The sequence below is a fragment of the Ips typographus genome, linkage group LG2 (assembly GCF_016097725.1).
Source record: "Ips typographus isolate SLU linkage group LG2, UJ_Ityp_2.0, whole genome shotgun sequence".
Taxonomy (NCBI): Eukaryota; Metazoa; Arthropoda; class Insecta; order Coleoptera; family Curculionidae; genus Ips; species Ips typographus.
Window position 1 is genome coordinate 13,896,942 of NC_138423.1, and position 16,082 is coordinate 13,913,023.

General features: G+C 32.4%; 1 protein-coding gene and 1 long non-coding RNA gene across 4 annotated transcripts in view; both read right to left on the reverse strand.

Moving 5' to 3' along the window:
* Positions 1-16,082, reverse strand: part of Dgk (diacyl glycerol kinase 1) — a 139,954-nt gene that overhangs the window by 38,806 nt on the left and 85,066 nt on the right. The gene's annotated exons all lie outside the window — the stretch shown is intronic.
* Positions 3,923-4,729, reverse strand: LOC145725420 (uncharacterized). The gene is made up of 3 exons (XR_014177264.1): positions 4,380-4,729; positions 4,119-4,301; positions 3,923-4,055 (listed from the first exon to the last, which is right to left on the reverse strand). It is a non-coding gene; the product is annotated as an uncharacterized LOC145725420 (long non-coding RNA).

The following is a 16,082-nucleotide window of genomic DNA, read 5'->3' on the forward strand; positions in this document are numbered from 1 at the left end:
AATGAAGAATTTCAAGTTTTTTAAATAGGAACCCACATTTTTTATGACGTAATCATTTTGAGCATAAAAATTACTATACGTTTCAATTTACTTGCCTATACCTAAATCCAACCCATTTCGTTTTATTTGAGAATAAACATTTTTTTATTAGGCTGCATTAGCTGGTACTCTAGTTGGTCATGCTTTTGACACACGGTGATATTGGAGACCTGCAGAGCATGTTAATAACACTAGTTTTGAGTGTCCTGCAAATATACCGTAGCGGTTACGTTATTCAAACCAAGATTACTTAAATCTGTTTATTATTATTTACGGAGAACGTGATAAAGTTGTGAGTAGAAGAGTTGATCACCAAAAGCTGTCAAGCAAATAATTGAAAATTTTAAGAATACGGGATCTGTGAAGAAAAAAGCTATTAAAACAAAACCAATCCTTAATAATACAAATGAAGAAATTGCAATTTTGGGCTATTTTGTTGCAAATCCAACTTCGTGGGAGAAGAATTGTTTTTGAATAATATTATTTAGAGCGACGAGGCCAAATTCACTAAAAATGGAATGTTCAATAGACATAATTCACACTACTGGTGTGACATAAATCCACACGTAACTAGAGAGAGAAATTTTCAAGAAATCTGGAGTTTTATGAATAAAAAAATGTTTATTCTCAAATAAAGCAAAATGGGTCGGATTTAGGTATAGGCAAGTAAATTGACACTTATAGTAATTTTTAATGCTCAAAATGATTCCGTCATAAAAAATGTGGGTTTCTATTTAAAAAACTTGAAATTTTTCATTTTTTTTAGTTGCAAGTTTATGATTTTTTTTGACGACCCTGTATACAAATGGGTCATTAAGCACCCTCAGTTTAATAAAACGATCCTTTATTTACAATAACCCAAAGTTTCATTGCAAAATGAATTAAGGTTTTGACAGAGTACAAAAATCTGTTGAGAGTTGCAACTGTAACTTTTTTGGAAAAACATCAAATATTTCGAAAACGGCTAGAGATGGCCGGCTAGGTTGGTCAGAATTTTGTGAGGAATCCAAATATGTAATAATATATAGGGTGTTCTATTTAAAATAAGAAGTTGTGATCGACTTCCGGTATAAAGGGAAGTGCAACCATCTTGAAAATATTTTAGTTAGATTGGGCATGCCCACATCAGATCCTGCCAAATTTTAAAAACTCTCCTATTTATACTTTTTCCAATATCAATCGATGTCTTTCGTCGTAGGACACCCTGTATATTGGCTTTAATTCTAATCTATACAACTACATGCCCTCAGGTGGTATCTTGATCAGGATTGAAATTTTCAACGTAGATACAAGTTGTCTCACGACAAAATTATACAGGGTATACCACAGATTCGTGTGTAAGTATGTGGATCTTGAAAACGGTAAGAGATACAGGGTTGATCAAATTATGGCAAAATCGCGCATTTTCGAATTTAAAAACTTTGAAATTTAAAAAAAAATCTGATTAATTCTGAATTTACCCAAAAAAAAAAATATGTTTACAGAATAGTTTTTGATTTTTGGTTGATTTAATTGATAACTGAGAATAAACGACTTTTTAATATTGCCACTTTTCCTGACATGTAAAAAATGACATAAATATAAATAATAAATGACATGTATATGATATATGTCATTTTTGATTATTCGACGTTTCTGTTTTTTTAAACATCATCAACAATTTTTTTTCAAATTCGTTTCTATTTTTTAATTAGGAATATTACAGAAGTTTGTCGCTTAAAATTTGTTTGTATAAGGGTAGTTTTAAAATTCTACCAAGTTTACAAATGTCGTTTAAATTTACTAGAATTACCATGCTGAAAATTTTCTAGAACTTTTGTCTCAAAATTTGAGGTAATTTACCGATTTTATCAATGTCAATTTAGTGGCTCAAATTTACTAGAATATTCTTCTTGATTATATTTCAGAACTTTGTCACTGATTTTTTCTATTACTATCATTGTATGACACATATTTATTTTATGATTTTATTATTATTTTTTAGTCAATTTAATCTTTAAGTTTATTAGATTAACCGTCCTTCTAATACTCCAGAAGTTTTCGGCTTAAAATTTAACCTTTAAAGACGATATTCATGTAATCAAAAAATTTAATAAAAATGTAAATGGAAAAGTTAAAATTTTGGTAGATTGAGAGACTAATGTTCTATGAATATTTTAAAATGTTTTTAGAGCATTTTTGGAATATTTTTAGAAAGGTTATTCTAGTAAATTTAGGCTACTAAAATGCGATATTTGTGAAATCGGTAAATTGCCGAAATTAGTTATTTGAGACCAAATTTCGAGCGGAAAACTTCTGGAATGTCCTCAGAAAGAATGATCTACTAAATTTAAGCCATCAAATTTGACATTTGTAAAATCAGTAAATTACTAAAATTTACTTTTTTAAGACCAAATCTCAAGCAGAAAATTTCTGACATGTTCTCAAGAAGATTATAGATATAAGCAGACTTTGAAAGTAAAGGAAACGCCAACGAAAATTGCATTCACGTCATCGCCGACGTAATTTTAAGACTTGAGTGACTACGTTTCTCTCGCATTTGATTAAAACGAAACAAATTACTTTGACCGTATAATATGCAAAAACAAACAAAAAAGTCTACTCAATGTAACTATGAAGCAAATTCTAATTCACTTTATTGAATAAATGGCATTTGATTTATCGTATTATTGAACAGTATTATTTCTATATTGCTCTAATGGGCGTAAAGGTCCCAGCTCATGTTTACAACGTTGTCCACAAAAATTGAGTTTGTTTTCTCATAGCAGGTTGGAAATTCAAAAATGACAGTTTGTGTCATCTACTTTTATTTGTGTATGGTTCATTTTTTTTCCCGTGGCGGTTACGCCATCAAGTGCTCCGCCATATTGAAATTTACGCACGTCGTTTATTAGAAGCTAGGCTATCCATCTTTTTAATCACCTGTTTGGACGTTGCCGTATTGACAAATTCTTCCTTTAAACCTCACAATATGTATCTTTCATTAAGCAATTATAAATGAAAATGAGAAAACTATATTGTTTTGAAAAAAAACATTCTAAGAATCTCACATGTTTTGCATGCAATAAATGCATTTTTTTTCGAAATCTGTATAATTCATCGGTCCGTTTATTACTGCAACAAACAATACACCAGGTTCACATCTGCTCGTGGAATATGTGGCAACATAGGGCACAGTCCCAACTGACGGTCGGCTAAACATTCTAAACAACATTTTGAGGTTAGGAATTTTAAAAAGTTGAAAAACACCAAAAACTACAAACAGAAGAAATAAAAACTTAATTTAGGGTTGTTTAAGTTTATTAATTAGTGTTGTTATTGCGAAACATTCGTAGAATTTAAGATTTTTCTTCACCAAACTGGAAAACTTGCAACATTTGGTGGTAAACAAAGGCGGAAAGTTCCAATCAAACTTTGGCTTGGGAACAACAACCACATTCAATTTAAATTATCTGGAAAGAACATCACAGATAGGTGCATTCAAACGAGTCATTAACAGCCCAATACCAACGTTTCAAGAATTATTCCATAAAATTTGCAAGAAAGGAAAAGCAAAGTGTGTATCCTAGGGACTATTAAATCCTTGCAGTTTTGTAATGATCCTAAAGCAGTGTTTTAACTTATAACAGAATTGTTGGTGTTTTAAGAACTTGCTTCTTGGTTTTGTGATATAGATTGCTTATTTATTTCCTTTTGTAAATGTACTCAGCTGCATTAAATATATATCAATTTGGTTTTGTTGTGTGATTTATTTAACATGTTTTTTCAATTTTAGTTCAATTTATTGAAATAGGAAATTATCTAATTTTATGATTGTTTATGAAGAAAACTAGACCAGAAAAAAGAAACTCAAGTGTACTTTTTAAAGATTTTATTTGTATATTTCACAATGTGTAAATAATACAATTAAAATAGTAATTTAACCTACTATCTGATGTTAAAGTATTTAACAGTAGCACCATCTGTTTCTAGCCTTATAGTCAGAGAAGATACGGCAAAATTTATAAGGGCTAATTCTGCAAAATAATGGCATTTGATCAAATTTATGTATTAAGTAACTTGTATCTTTCTAATATTACCTGAAACTAATTAGAAATTTGTTTTTTCAACACTCTGCATATGGATTTTGACAACATCATTATAACCATAGCTTCAAACACCTTTTGTTCAGAGTCTTTTAGAGCAATTGATAATGGGACTTTTTAAATTTGGACCCTTTCAAAGCATGATAAGCAAACTCCAGATTAGGCAAATAAAGGTACCTGAAACATAAGCTGTTTAGTACTAGCAGCTCATTAATACCTCTACCAGAGTCCTTTTTATAATATTAGGTAGATCACCTTGTCAGCTTCTGCTAAATACACCTTTACTCTATATCCATGTTTCTTCGAGAACCACTGGCTTGAATAAACTTGGTTTTTGTAGTGTTCTTGTAAAAACTCTTCTTGGGAGTAAGTAAATATATGGGCTGTTTCATTGTGACAGTGTTTTTTATTAGAAAAGGCATCCTTTTCTGTTCCACAAACTCTAGTTCCTTCAGAATGTTTCACTGGCCCCGTTGGTAGTTATAAAGTGTATTAAGAAGGTGGCATTTTCAAAACTGACAACCAAAACCCACACACATTATCTAGTCTCACACGTAGTATCGCAGTTAAATCAAAATACTCCTTAAAATATTGTAAAATTTACATAAAAAATAAAAAATGTCTCTTTGTTTACTTTTTGCGAACAATGGCGGCCGATTTTCCGAGCCTTGTCGTCCTGATTCATTGCCGACGTGATTAGATGACGTCAAAATTCTATCGCGCTCGGAACGCATGTAATAGACAAGAAAGGCAAATAATGACGTAACCGCGACGGGAAAATAAATGGACCATAATTTAATTTCAAAGTGGCCTTAAGTAGCCTAACAAAATCATACAAGTTTCAAGTTTTTGGTTGTCCAAGATCGGTTTACGTCTTTTCAACACAATTTTCCGGAGAAGAGAGAACCTATGAAACAAGTATGTACAAAGGAGCATATTTTTTCTAAAAAGTTATGAGAAACTGAACTAACGAAATCCCTAATAAAAATTTATTAAATCAACTCAAATACTATGATTTGACAAATTTTAGCAAAATGTCTTTCATCTCACAAATGTTGAGAAGTTTGGCGGCATTGTTTATCTATGACGTAATGATCGTATATGAAGTGAATGCAGTTTTTGTTGGCGTTACCTATAGGTACTGTAGAAAAGTAAGAGAAAATAAATTATTTTTCTTTTTTTTAAATTATGTTTCGAAGGAACGAAACGTTTTTGATGATTTATATAGCAAACTAGCATTATTTAGAATCGATGATTAAAATCATTAAAAAACACCCTGTATACGAAATGCAAAATGCTATAGAAATATCACACCACTCTCAAACTTACGTCATCAATGACGTTTGTGCAAAGTTGGTTGATATTTGTTTGACATTTTCTGATTCAGATTGGAATCACACACTAACTTGATTGTTGTATTTGTATATTATTGATTGATAACAGTATTGATGCTACACAATAATTGTTATGTTTAAAGAGATTATTGAAAGGAAAAATAAACTTTTAACGTGCTTTTTAATAACTTAAATTCTTTGATTGTTATAAATATAATAATAGCTCGCACTGGCTTGACATATCAACAACGAAAGCTAGGTTAAGTTCTGTCTCTTCTTACAAACATTAAAGACAACTTATTCTACATTGATGGCACTAACTACGGAATAACGATAGCTATTCTCAATCAATCAACGAGAACCTAATTTAAACTTTTGCTATAAAGAAGCAAAAAATCTTGGCGGATCATTTCGTAAACAACGAAATTAAAAACTCTGAGTAAATCTCAACCAACTCGACTGTTACATTCCCAAAACGAAATCCTCTGTTTATTCGGCGTATATAGTATATTTGACGTAAACAACGAAATTTCCTTTTCGAAGCTGGAAATGTTTTTAATATTTCAGGAATCTGCATGAGGAGGTAGCTGGAAAATATGCATGACGGATACAAACAAATGGTTTAGCAAGCATAAAATAGGATATTTTCAAATAAACTTCGTTTTCACGTTTTGAAACTCTTATAGGAATACTTTATATAAAAATTTGATCCTATATATTCTATGGCTTTTACGTTGGAATAATTTAAAGTTGCTATATACACAAAATCAGAAAATAACAAAATTCAATCAACAGGAAGTCTGAAGGAAGAAACCTTTTTAATTCAGTTCCGAAGTTTAATTAAGTTGCCTCTTTTTAATTTGCATTTAAAAAAAAATGGCAAAAAAGTCGTTTTATATCTTCAATATCGTAAATAAGGTTTACGTAAATTGAAACACTTTTGAGGCGCTAATCGGAGCTTTCGGATTTCAAGAAAATTCAATCTTGGAGAGGCTAGAACACTCTTCTAAATTACGTTATTTTAGAAACCAAAAGACAAAGAAAGTTTACAAAATTAAAGATTGAGTTTCATAAGAGCTTTGATACGTAGGAGTGAAAGTCAACTTTTTAAAATTAACACTACAATGTGTATCATACACCGAGAAATTATGACAACATCCAGTATTTACAAGTTACTGTTCTATTAAAAATTAAGATTTTTCCCATTTTTCTTTCTTGTAACAAAATTCGGATTGGGATGGTGGATTCATTATTTTCTGATCGTCAATTCATAAAGGGTACAGTTGGCTAAACCATTGACTTGTTTGATTATTTTGATTCACTTGAAAATAACTTTGACATTTTGGATATTACCTAAACTAACCTGAAAACCATGTTGAAAGAAAAAGCACTAAAAACTGTTCTACTGAAAAGCTTTAATAACCACATCCACATCAAATAGCTTTTTGTTTTTTGACGTTGTTTAAAAGCATTAAAACCATAAAACAATAACATGTCAATTTTATAAAATATTTAAATATCAGACAATAAAATGAATTTTAAATTTTGCCGGCAATACTAGCAGGTGCACAAAACCGGATATAATCACCTGCCAACCTGGCTAAAAGCTTTCCAAATTGTCGCTATTGACCGGCTTGGTAAAACAATTTCGAAGCCATTATGCAAATAAACCGGTTATATTCATTTTGTATCGGTGATCGGTTTATTCAATAGAACAATTTGTATAGTTAGAATTTTAACAAAAGACCGGAACAACTAAATATGTAACTTAGTACATTGTCAAGTTTTTATGAAACCCACTAAATTGTATTATTTCTACTTTTCACAAAAAATATTCTATTACTCTTTCTACAGAAATATACTCTAAAGTGTTGTTAAAACAAATCTGAAAGATGAAGTGATAACTGGGACTTTTCCTACAATCAAAAATTCAAAAATAGCAAGGATTGAAATTTAAGTTGACGTGAAAACCATTATTACGTGTCTTGACGTAACAAAACGTTGAAAGCTTTTAGAAGATTTTTAGGGAGTTTTCAGAAAAAACTTAAAAATACAGAAACTGTCAGAACTTCTTAAACATTCTAGAAGCTTTTGCGTGAAGTGCAACTCGATTTTTGACACAAAATTCAAAATGACGACGGGATACACAATTTTGATTGTAATTTCTTTAATCTACGAATTTTTTTTCCCCTGCCGCTATTTTGAATTTTTTGTGAAAAAATCCATTTGCACCTCATTTTAAAGAAATAAATCTTTTTGACAATTTAAATCATAACGTAACTTTGACAATTTAGCTTAAAGGACGTTGAAAATTACCCAGTCTTAACTGGTTTTCCCAAAATGGTTGTTTAAATAAACATCTGCATAACTTGTGCGGACTTGACACCCACTTTAGTGTCTGTAATGTAATTCAGTTCCCTAAATTTCGATTTCAATTAGGTATCATCCAATATCAGAGGATCGTGTAAGCGGCTCTCGTTCCTTAATTTGTTCGTGAACGTGAGAATCTGGTCGGCTTAATTATATCGAGACCCTCGAAATTGGATGGCATTAATGTTGGCGGCCGAAAACCCTAATTATAGTTGTTTTCCGCTCGCCAACGGAAAATTTCGGCGGTTGCCGGTTTAATCGGATTTTCCCGTTTTACAAATGCCCGTACCGAAGGGCCGGAAAGGTCGAGAAAGCGCGAATAGTATGCGAAACACCTCCGCAAACCGAATAATTGGATTAGACCTTTATCTAGGATTTTAGGGCGGTGGCATACTAACTGGAAAAACCAAGAGGATCGTGGCTAACTAGTTTTAACTTTTAAACTGCAGTTGAATTAGTTCGGGAGAATTTGTCTTAATTAATCAATGTCCAGTTCAGCTAGGTTTGAACGGGGACCACTTTTACAATAGTGGGATAAAATTTGACTTAAAACTGCTATATTATTTTTAATACCTCAGGAGACTAGCCTTTCTTTAACTTAAAAAATAAAATTTGTGGAGGTAAAATACTACAAGAAAAATACCTAAATGTCTTACTATTGATAAACAATCACTATAACCTCTAAAGTCATCAACACCCCCGATATTTGTCGTCTTTTTGCAGATCTTTTTCAGAAAAATATAACAAACCGTTTTAATAATGCAACTCAAAATTTAAAGACACCTTATTCGTGCTTGCAGAACTAAAAAGACTAAATAAAACAGAATTTAATTTGAAAAATTAGTACCGCTCCCAAGTTTGACAGTCAATTGTTCCCAAATGTGTAAAGAAGCTGCTTTTTGGTAATCAAGCATCTATTTTATAAACGTTATAAACAAAGTTTTGTACTGGTTCTTATTTGTTGAGATATTCTTTATATTTAAGTAAAGAAGAGTATGGTTATGCACAAAATTAAATCATAATTGAAACATTTTGTAAGTAAAGATCTATGGTTTAAACTGGATGGTTATAATTTACTGAAAAATGGAAGAAATCACAGACTACTTCAAAAATCTCATAAATAAACTAAGTAGCTATTTTCCAAAAAGAGACAGGTTAAGCGTATTCAGATTAGTTTAGAATACCAGTTTAGGCGCCCTTTAAGGGTTATTTGGTAATACCTTTTTGACAGTTTTTCTGAATTTTTCCAGCTGTAATTTGAATTTATTGAATTCGTTTGTACTTTGTGTAGTTGTATTTGTAATTTTAATATTTTCGGTAGGTAACCGAAAATGCCTAATTATTCCAGTAAGTGCCTTTGAGTTGATGGGATAATTTCAGTGAGTGAATACACTTCTTGCTTCTGGTTTGTCCTTAAGATCCGTTTTTGATGTAATTATATTATTATATTATTAGCGAAGTAATTATATCATTATATTAAACAACCACATCATATCAAAGAAAATCTTTAGAATTAAGCTAAGACATAAGTGAATTTCAATATGTCGTCACTGCCACTTCTCCTAAGACAGAGAGTACTTTTAATATACCACCACCGTGAATCTCTACAGAGTGATGCGTTCATAATATACAGGGTGGTTCACCAGGAACCGCCGCAATCCATTCTGGGAAAACTGTGAGGAGCATAATTCTGAAAATTTGGTGATATACCAAACTCGACGGGGGCAGTTCATCTAAAATATTTTCGAAAATGGTGGGGCTTCCGGTTATACCGGAAGTAGGTACCAACTTGCTTATTTTAAATGGGACACCCTGTAGATTATTAAATTTTTAGATTCAATCCAAAATTCCAATTCTCTAGGCATGGTATAGGTTTGGCCGTTTAACCCTGACTCACCCTGTATGTTTAGATTCTGCTAACTATTTCAAGTACCTATGTTTCGTGTATAATAACCTATATCTTTCTGCAACGGTTTTCGAGATATTGAAGTATGACATTTTTACATTTTGGAGTGTCATAGTTCCTAAGCAGAAAGAGTTAGAGCAAAATGGCTTGTATGTTCCTATCTTAACCTTTTTCTGGTGTATGCCAATGTTATACTGCAAAATTTGCAGGTGTTAAATTTTTATTTCCTTGACACCTGTCAAAATTTAAAAATGTTACCGGGTGATAGATCTCAAAAAGTTAAGACAGAAACATGCAAACCGTTTTGCTCTATCTTTATCTGATTAAGAGCTATGACCGTTCAAAGTGTGAAAACGTCAATATTTCGAAAACAGTTGTATACAGATATAGGTTATGATCCATGAAACATACTTTAAATCTTTAGGAGTATTAAACAATACAATAATACACAGAGTGGTCCATTTAAAATAGTGAACCACGAAAACATTTAAAATAGCGAACCACGGTGGTACCACAAAAGTAAAAATATTTTAAATGTGGAAGCCTTAACGCAATTACTAATCACTGCAAAATATCGACCGCGGTAGTTCCCGGTGGGACACCCTGTAGATCTCAAAAAAGTAAGTTAAGAACATGGAGAACGTTTTGTCTTAAAATCAACCGTTGCTACAGCTTTCCAAATATCGAAAAATTAAATGTTAAATCAATCAATGTTTAATGGTAAAGGTCGCAAAAACGACAAAATTAAGAAAGAAACTTTTCAGAATCTAAAGTGTCGACATTAAGTAGCAGAATTGAAAAATTGTATCAGTTATTTCGATTTTGAACAAAAATCCGCTGTTGCCACTCATTTCATGTAGATACCCGTTACAAAATAGCTATTTATGTAACCAGTTACGAAAAGATCGATTTTGTGTAACGAATGAATGTTTGTAGGGCGAGCGCAGCGAGGTCCTACAATTTGAATGAGTTACACAATAAGACATTTTTGAAACGTGTTGCATACATAATTTTTTCTAATTTTGACCAAAAAGCGGTAAAAACAATTTTTTAAAGTGATTTAACACAAATATTCACTTTCATAGCACCTTGTATAAACAGTGACAACGACATGTTATGATGGATGTCGCCCATATGTTTCTACGAAAATGCATAAAAACAGGGAGTGATGAAATGAACTTTTCATAACTAGTTACATAAAGTGATACATTATGTAACTAGTTACATAAAGTAAAACGTTTTGTCACTCTAATCAGTTTTGAAACGTGTCTCTTTATATGCCAAAATTAGAAAAATATTTGTTTAATTTGATTTCCTCCTTTTAGTTATTTTTCTTTCTCAAGCCTCTACGATGGATAGTTTCTCAAATACAATGTAATTAAGTAATTTGTAGTGCCGCCTTTTGGTAACATCCTATATAAAAATATACACTGCATACTGTGAATAGAATACAGTTGCCATGTGAATTTAAAATGAAATGACGCACTCTTAAGCGAAAATGCGGTCGCGTTATTAATTCTATAAAGTTTCACTGAGTGCCCTCGTCAAAATCGAAAAGTAAACTTTAGATAAGTTGGAGTTAACAACTTGCAGAAGGCAGTAAAGTAACTTTTCATTGTATTATCGATGTTGGCACAGCGTTACGTACTCATATGTGTGTGTTCCTAATTTGTTGAGCTACGACAGGCACCGTAATCAATCATGGTCATGAAGCGAAGCAATCTTTCAACACCAGCACCGCATCCGACTGTATCTTGAAAAATTAAATAACATTGCCCTTTAGTGTTGGACCAATAATAATATTCTTTTCACTTAAAAAGTGTATCCATGAAGCACTAATTTAAATCCAGTTCAATGAGTAAGCCCATAATTTGGATCATCATAAATAATTCATTCGTGATTACCTGGTGACCTTAACACATTGTTAGAAGGTAATGTAAAGCGTTTGCAATAATAATTTATGAACGGTTTTCAAAAGCACACAGACACGCTTTATCTGCTTGATAAAAATAAAAGCAATAGAATGGGATTAATGAGGTGATTACATTACCCCTCATGGTGCGTGGGTGCGAAACAAAAATAAGGGCGAAATAAAGATAAACGACTGGTTTTATCCGAAAGGGTATTCGATGCGAATCTCCACCCACATTCAGTTCATGGACCCTTTGTAAGGCAAATGTCTGGAAAACGCAAGGTCAGTTTGATTACACAGTATTTTACGCGAAAAGAGCATTAATTTTTAATTTTTCATCTTTAACACTATACAGGGTAAGTCAAGCTACGTTAAATTTTGACTTTTTAATGGTTGAGATAAGTAATAGTATATTATTCAACGAGCATGTTGATAATGATAGAATGATAGCTATTACTCATGAAGATGAAGTTTGAAATTACATGTTGTATGTAAATCATCGAGTGAGTAACAGGCGTGTGGAATATGTACTATACTTTTTCTACGACTCTCGACTTTATTTCTCTCGACTTTTTCTAAGAAAATTAAACATTGCGAGTAACACACAAATTATCAGCTGTCAACATAACAATCGTCATTACTTTATATACCAGACAATTGGACAACTAATCTAAAAATCAAAGTAAATTGGGATGACGTATTAATGCAGTAGAAAAGAAAATTAAATCGATTTTTTGATAAAAAATGCATTTTATCTGAGCATGAGATATGACACAGATCAAGTTAGAGCTCATATTGATATAAAAAAATGACAATGTTATTTACAAAAAAAAAAAAATGTTAATAACACTTCCTAGTCTTAATTATATGTCTATGACAAACATTGTCTAATGTTTTAAAATGGAAAAGGAGCTTTTTAATCCTAGAAGCTTGCAATTACGCAGTTAATACAAAACGAACTCCTTCTAAATGACCATTCGACGTTAACAGCACGGAAAACCGGATGATGAATTTTAAATTAAAAATCCGCTGGACGACTTTAAAATTGCATTCTCCATTAATTTGTTTTAATTATAATTTAAAACTTCGCGCACTTGAAACATTTTCAAAGGGCTTTAGTTTAAAGAGTAAGCCATGCACGGATGCACGGTAATATTAAGCGGAAACCTTGTTTGCATATTTACGCCTCATTTATCGTTCATATAGGCTTCAGGTTAAAGTTCATCAATTCTTGCTCAGCTACATAGAGAAACTGTTCTACCGGAAAATGGTTTACTCGATCAGTGTAAAATGAGGATATGTCTAATATCTTAGTAAGTCAACGAGCAAACAAAAATAGGATAACGTTAGTGTTGCCAAAGTGTATAGAAAACGTAATGTCTTGTTATCCCACTTTCATTTTCGGTCTTGGCAGCTTTTGTGCCCCCTGTTACTAGGATCTGGGTTGAGACTAGTCTCCTCACAGTTCCTCCTCCAGCTTCAAGGCTTTTTAATAAACATCAGCAGCTGAGTCGGTTTTAGAGAAGAAATCTCCCCATCATTGATAATGCTGCTTACGACAACAGATGTTCAGAAGTGTCTTCCTCGTCCCCACAAAATCTGCAGTCTCCGTGTTTTCCTAGGCCTATGTGACCTCTCAAGCGACATCAGTGTCCTGAAAGGAGACTTGTGAGTGAGCGTAGGTTTCCTTTGCTAAAGTTTACAAATTCTTTCCCAGTCCCAGTGAGTTGTTCCCAAAGCTTCGCTCTTTCGTGTTTCTCCTTCCATTTTAGCTCGTGTTTACAGGTGACATCCCCCAAGCCACAGAAGGGTTCTGTTCCTGTAAAAGGAGCCCCTTTTTAGCCAGATTGTTGACTTTCTCATTCCACTCTATTCGTTCGTCTACTGGATTGGTGACTTAATTATTTCTGCCTAGTTCATTGAGTTTGCCTAGAGGCTCCGAGTATTTGGTTCTTGGCCCAAACACTCCTGCTTCTGCTCCCTTGTGCGTTTTAGACCCATACCATTTAATGGTGTGTTCGCCCAGACGGTAAGTAACTTTAACTTTAAGTGAAAAACGCACTTCCAAAGTTAAATTTTCTGATAGTTTCATACATACAGTTGTGAAATGGTTTTTGATAGAGATGTCCAAGCTCTCCTACTTACCAACATTCCTCCTCCAACTGCGTTCTTTTTATGACGTCCAAATTACGTGAAAAAATGATTTATGCTCGTTTGCCCAACTTGGTTTTAGGTATCCTTACGCCTTAGGTTAAGAATAAAGTTAGATAGGGCCCTGTTTCTGTTGCACTATCTGAATTTTGATCCCTAACTAACTTTAGGTGTTACCTATTTTGGATGGTCGTTTCTGAGCCCCTAACGACTCCCTAAAAATAACTGTCAGCCGAGTGACAGATATTTTTGTTTGTTGGGAAATTATTTCTCAAATTAATAGTAAAATTAGTATTGTTGTTGTGATGATTTAGAAATATTCCATTTTTTTGAAAACGATTTTCTAAAGAAAGTGCATGAAAAGTCCACTAATTTGAACAAACTGGACAATTTGACGATTTTCCGTCATTTTAGACTCACTAAATCGACAGTTTTTCCAATATTAGATACAACTGAAGAACAATTAGAATACCCAGATGATCGGTAAGTTGTAGTACATACAGTGAAATTCATTAAAAATTCAAGGAGTTGTTGTTAATTGTTGTTCTTAGTTGTGCATTTTTGGACATGACAGACATGTATACAGGGTCACATGATAAATGTCACATTTTAATTTTTTCTTATGGAACCCCCTGTATATAAAAAGTTTTTTAAACTCTTTTGAAGTTCTGTTGGATTTTTGAAATAAGGTTCTGTTGTAGTAAACGCCTAAATGTCAGCTGTCTTTTATAATTGTATCGGTTGATAGAAGACGTACAGGATAATCTGTTCTTTTTTTTAGTCTTTGTTTATATAAGTGAGGTTAAGAAGTTCTTGGAACATGTTAATAAGTTATTTTGTGCTTTAGTTGTTTTATTAAATTAGTTTGATGTTTGGACATGAATTAAATGTGTTTTGCTTCCTCAATAGTGATAATCCAAATAATCACTAATAAGTTCACATACCCAGATACCCTATCCCTAAACGCAACAGTTATGAGAAATTTTCAATTGAATACCACAAAGCGCACTCATTAAATTACCTACAAATACTAGGTAGGTAATTAAATTACCTAATTAACCTATGACTTTTAAGTTTTTAATTTTCAAAAGTGACATTTTGACAAACACCTATTTGCAATTTTGTTCACTGTTATGCGGCAAAATGGCAAAATTAAGGGAAACTCAAAGAACAGAAAGTGGGACACGTAAGAAACCTTCCCAGATCTGGTCGACCCTCGGTTTTCCAGAAGAAGAAATTAAACGTTCTTTTATCCATTAAAGAAAATCCCAATAAACCAACTCAAGAAATAGCATGGGATAATGAAATCGGAAAATCATCTGTGCGAAGAATTCTCAAAACAGAAAAATATCATCCGTAGATAAGTTAGATTAATCAGATCCAGATTGTCGATAGGAATTTTGCGAAATTTTAATGAACATAACCAACAATGACTGAACCAACAATCTGATGAATAAAAATTTTGTTTAAACTACTGGTCATCCACGAATCGAAATTGGGCGATTAAATCTCACACAAGTCTGTCAATATTTGGGCCGGTATTGTCAGAGATAGAATCATAGGACCGTATTTTCTTGAAGATACTCTAACAGGCCACCGTTATTTGCAATTTTCAAGAAATTAACTAATTCCTGACCTTTGTATTATCTTTCCAAATGTAAATAACCCAAATGTTCCAGATGAATCAATTTAGTTTCAACAAGATGGCGAGCCACCACACTTTAGCAGGGAGTTCGAGCATTTAATTCATTAGAGTTAGTAGTATATTGTTTTTCTTTTCAATTGTTAATAAATTTACTAGTTATTTTCATGTAGGTATTATTATCGCAAATTTCTCGTTAACTGTTGCTTTTAGGAATAGGGTACGAAATATGTTCAAAAACTCCAAAAAAAAATTATATACAGAGGGTTCACATAGTACGTTTATTCTCGGTTTAAATTAAACACTAAACCATATGCCGAGTTTCTTTGCAAACGTGTAAATCCTTCGTGCCACATCTTAGGCATGATTCAAAGCATAATAACTTAGACCGAGGATTTATTACCGTTTCCCTTATCAGCACGTTTAAACCCCCCAAACATATTTCGAATGTCACCGAAAATATATAGAGTACCTACCTCAAGTGTACCTTCAAAACATTGTGATTGTTAAACTCAGGTAATTGAAAGAGTGGAATCAAAATTGTTGTCAAGTAATTAACAAAAGCTAATGAAAATAATTCTTCCCTCGATACATTTAGATCTTGTCTTGTTCCTATGGATTTAATTAAGATAATAAATACGTT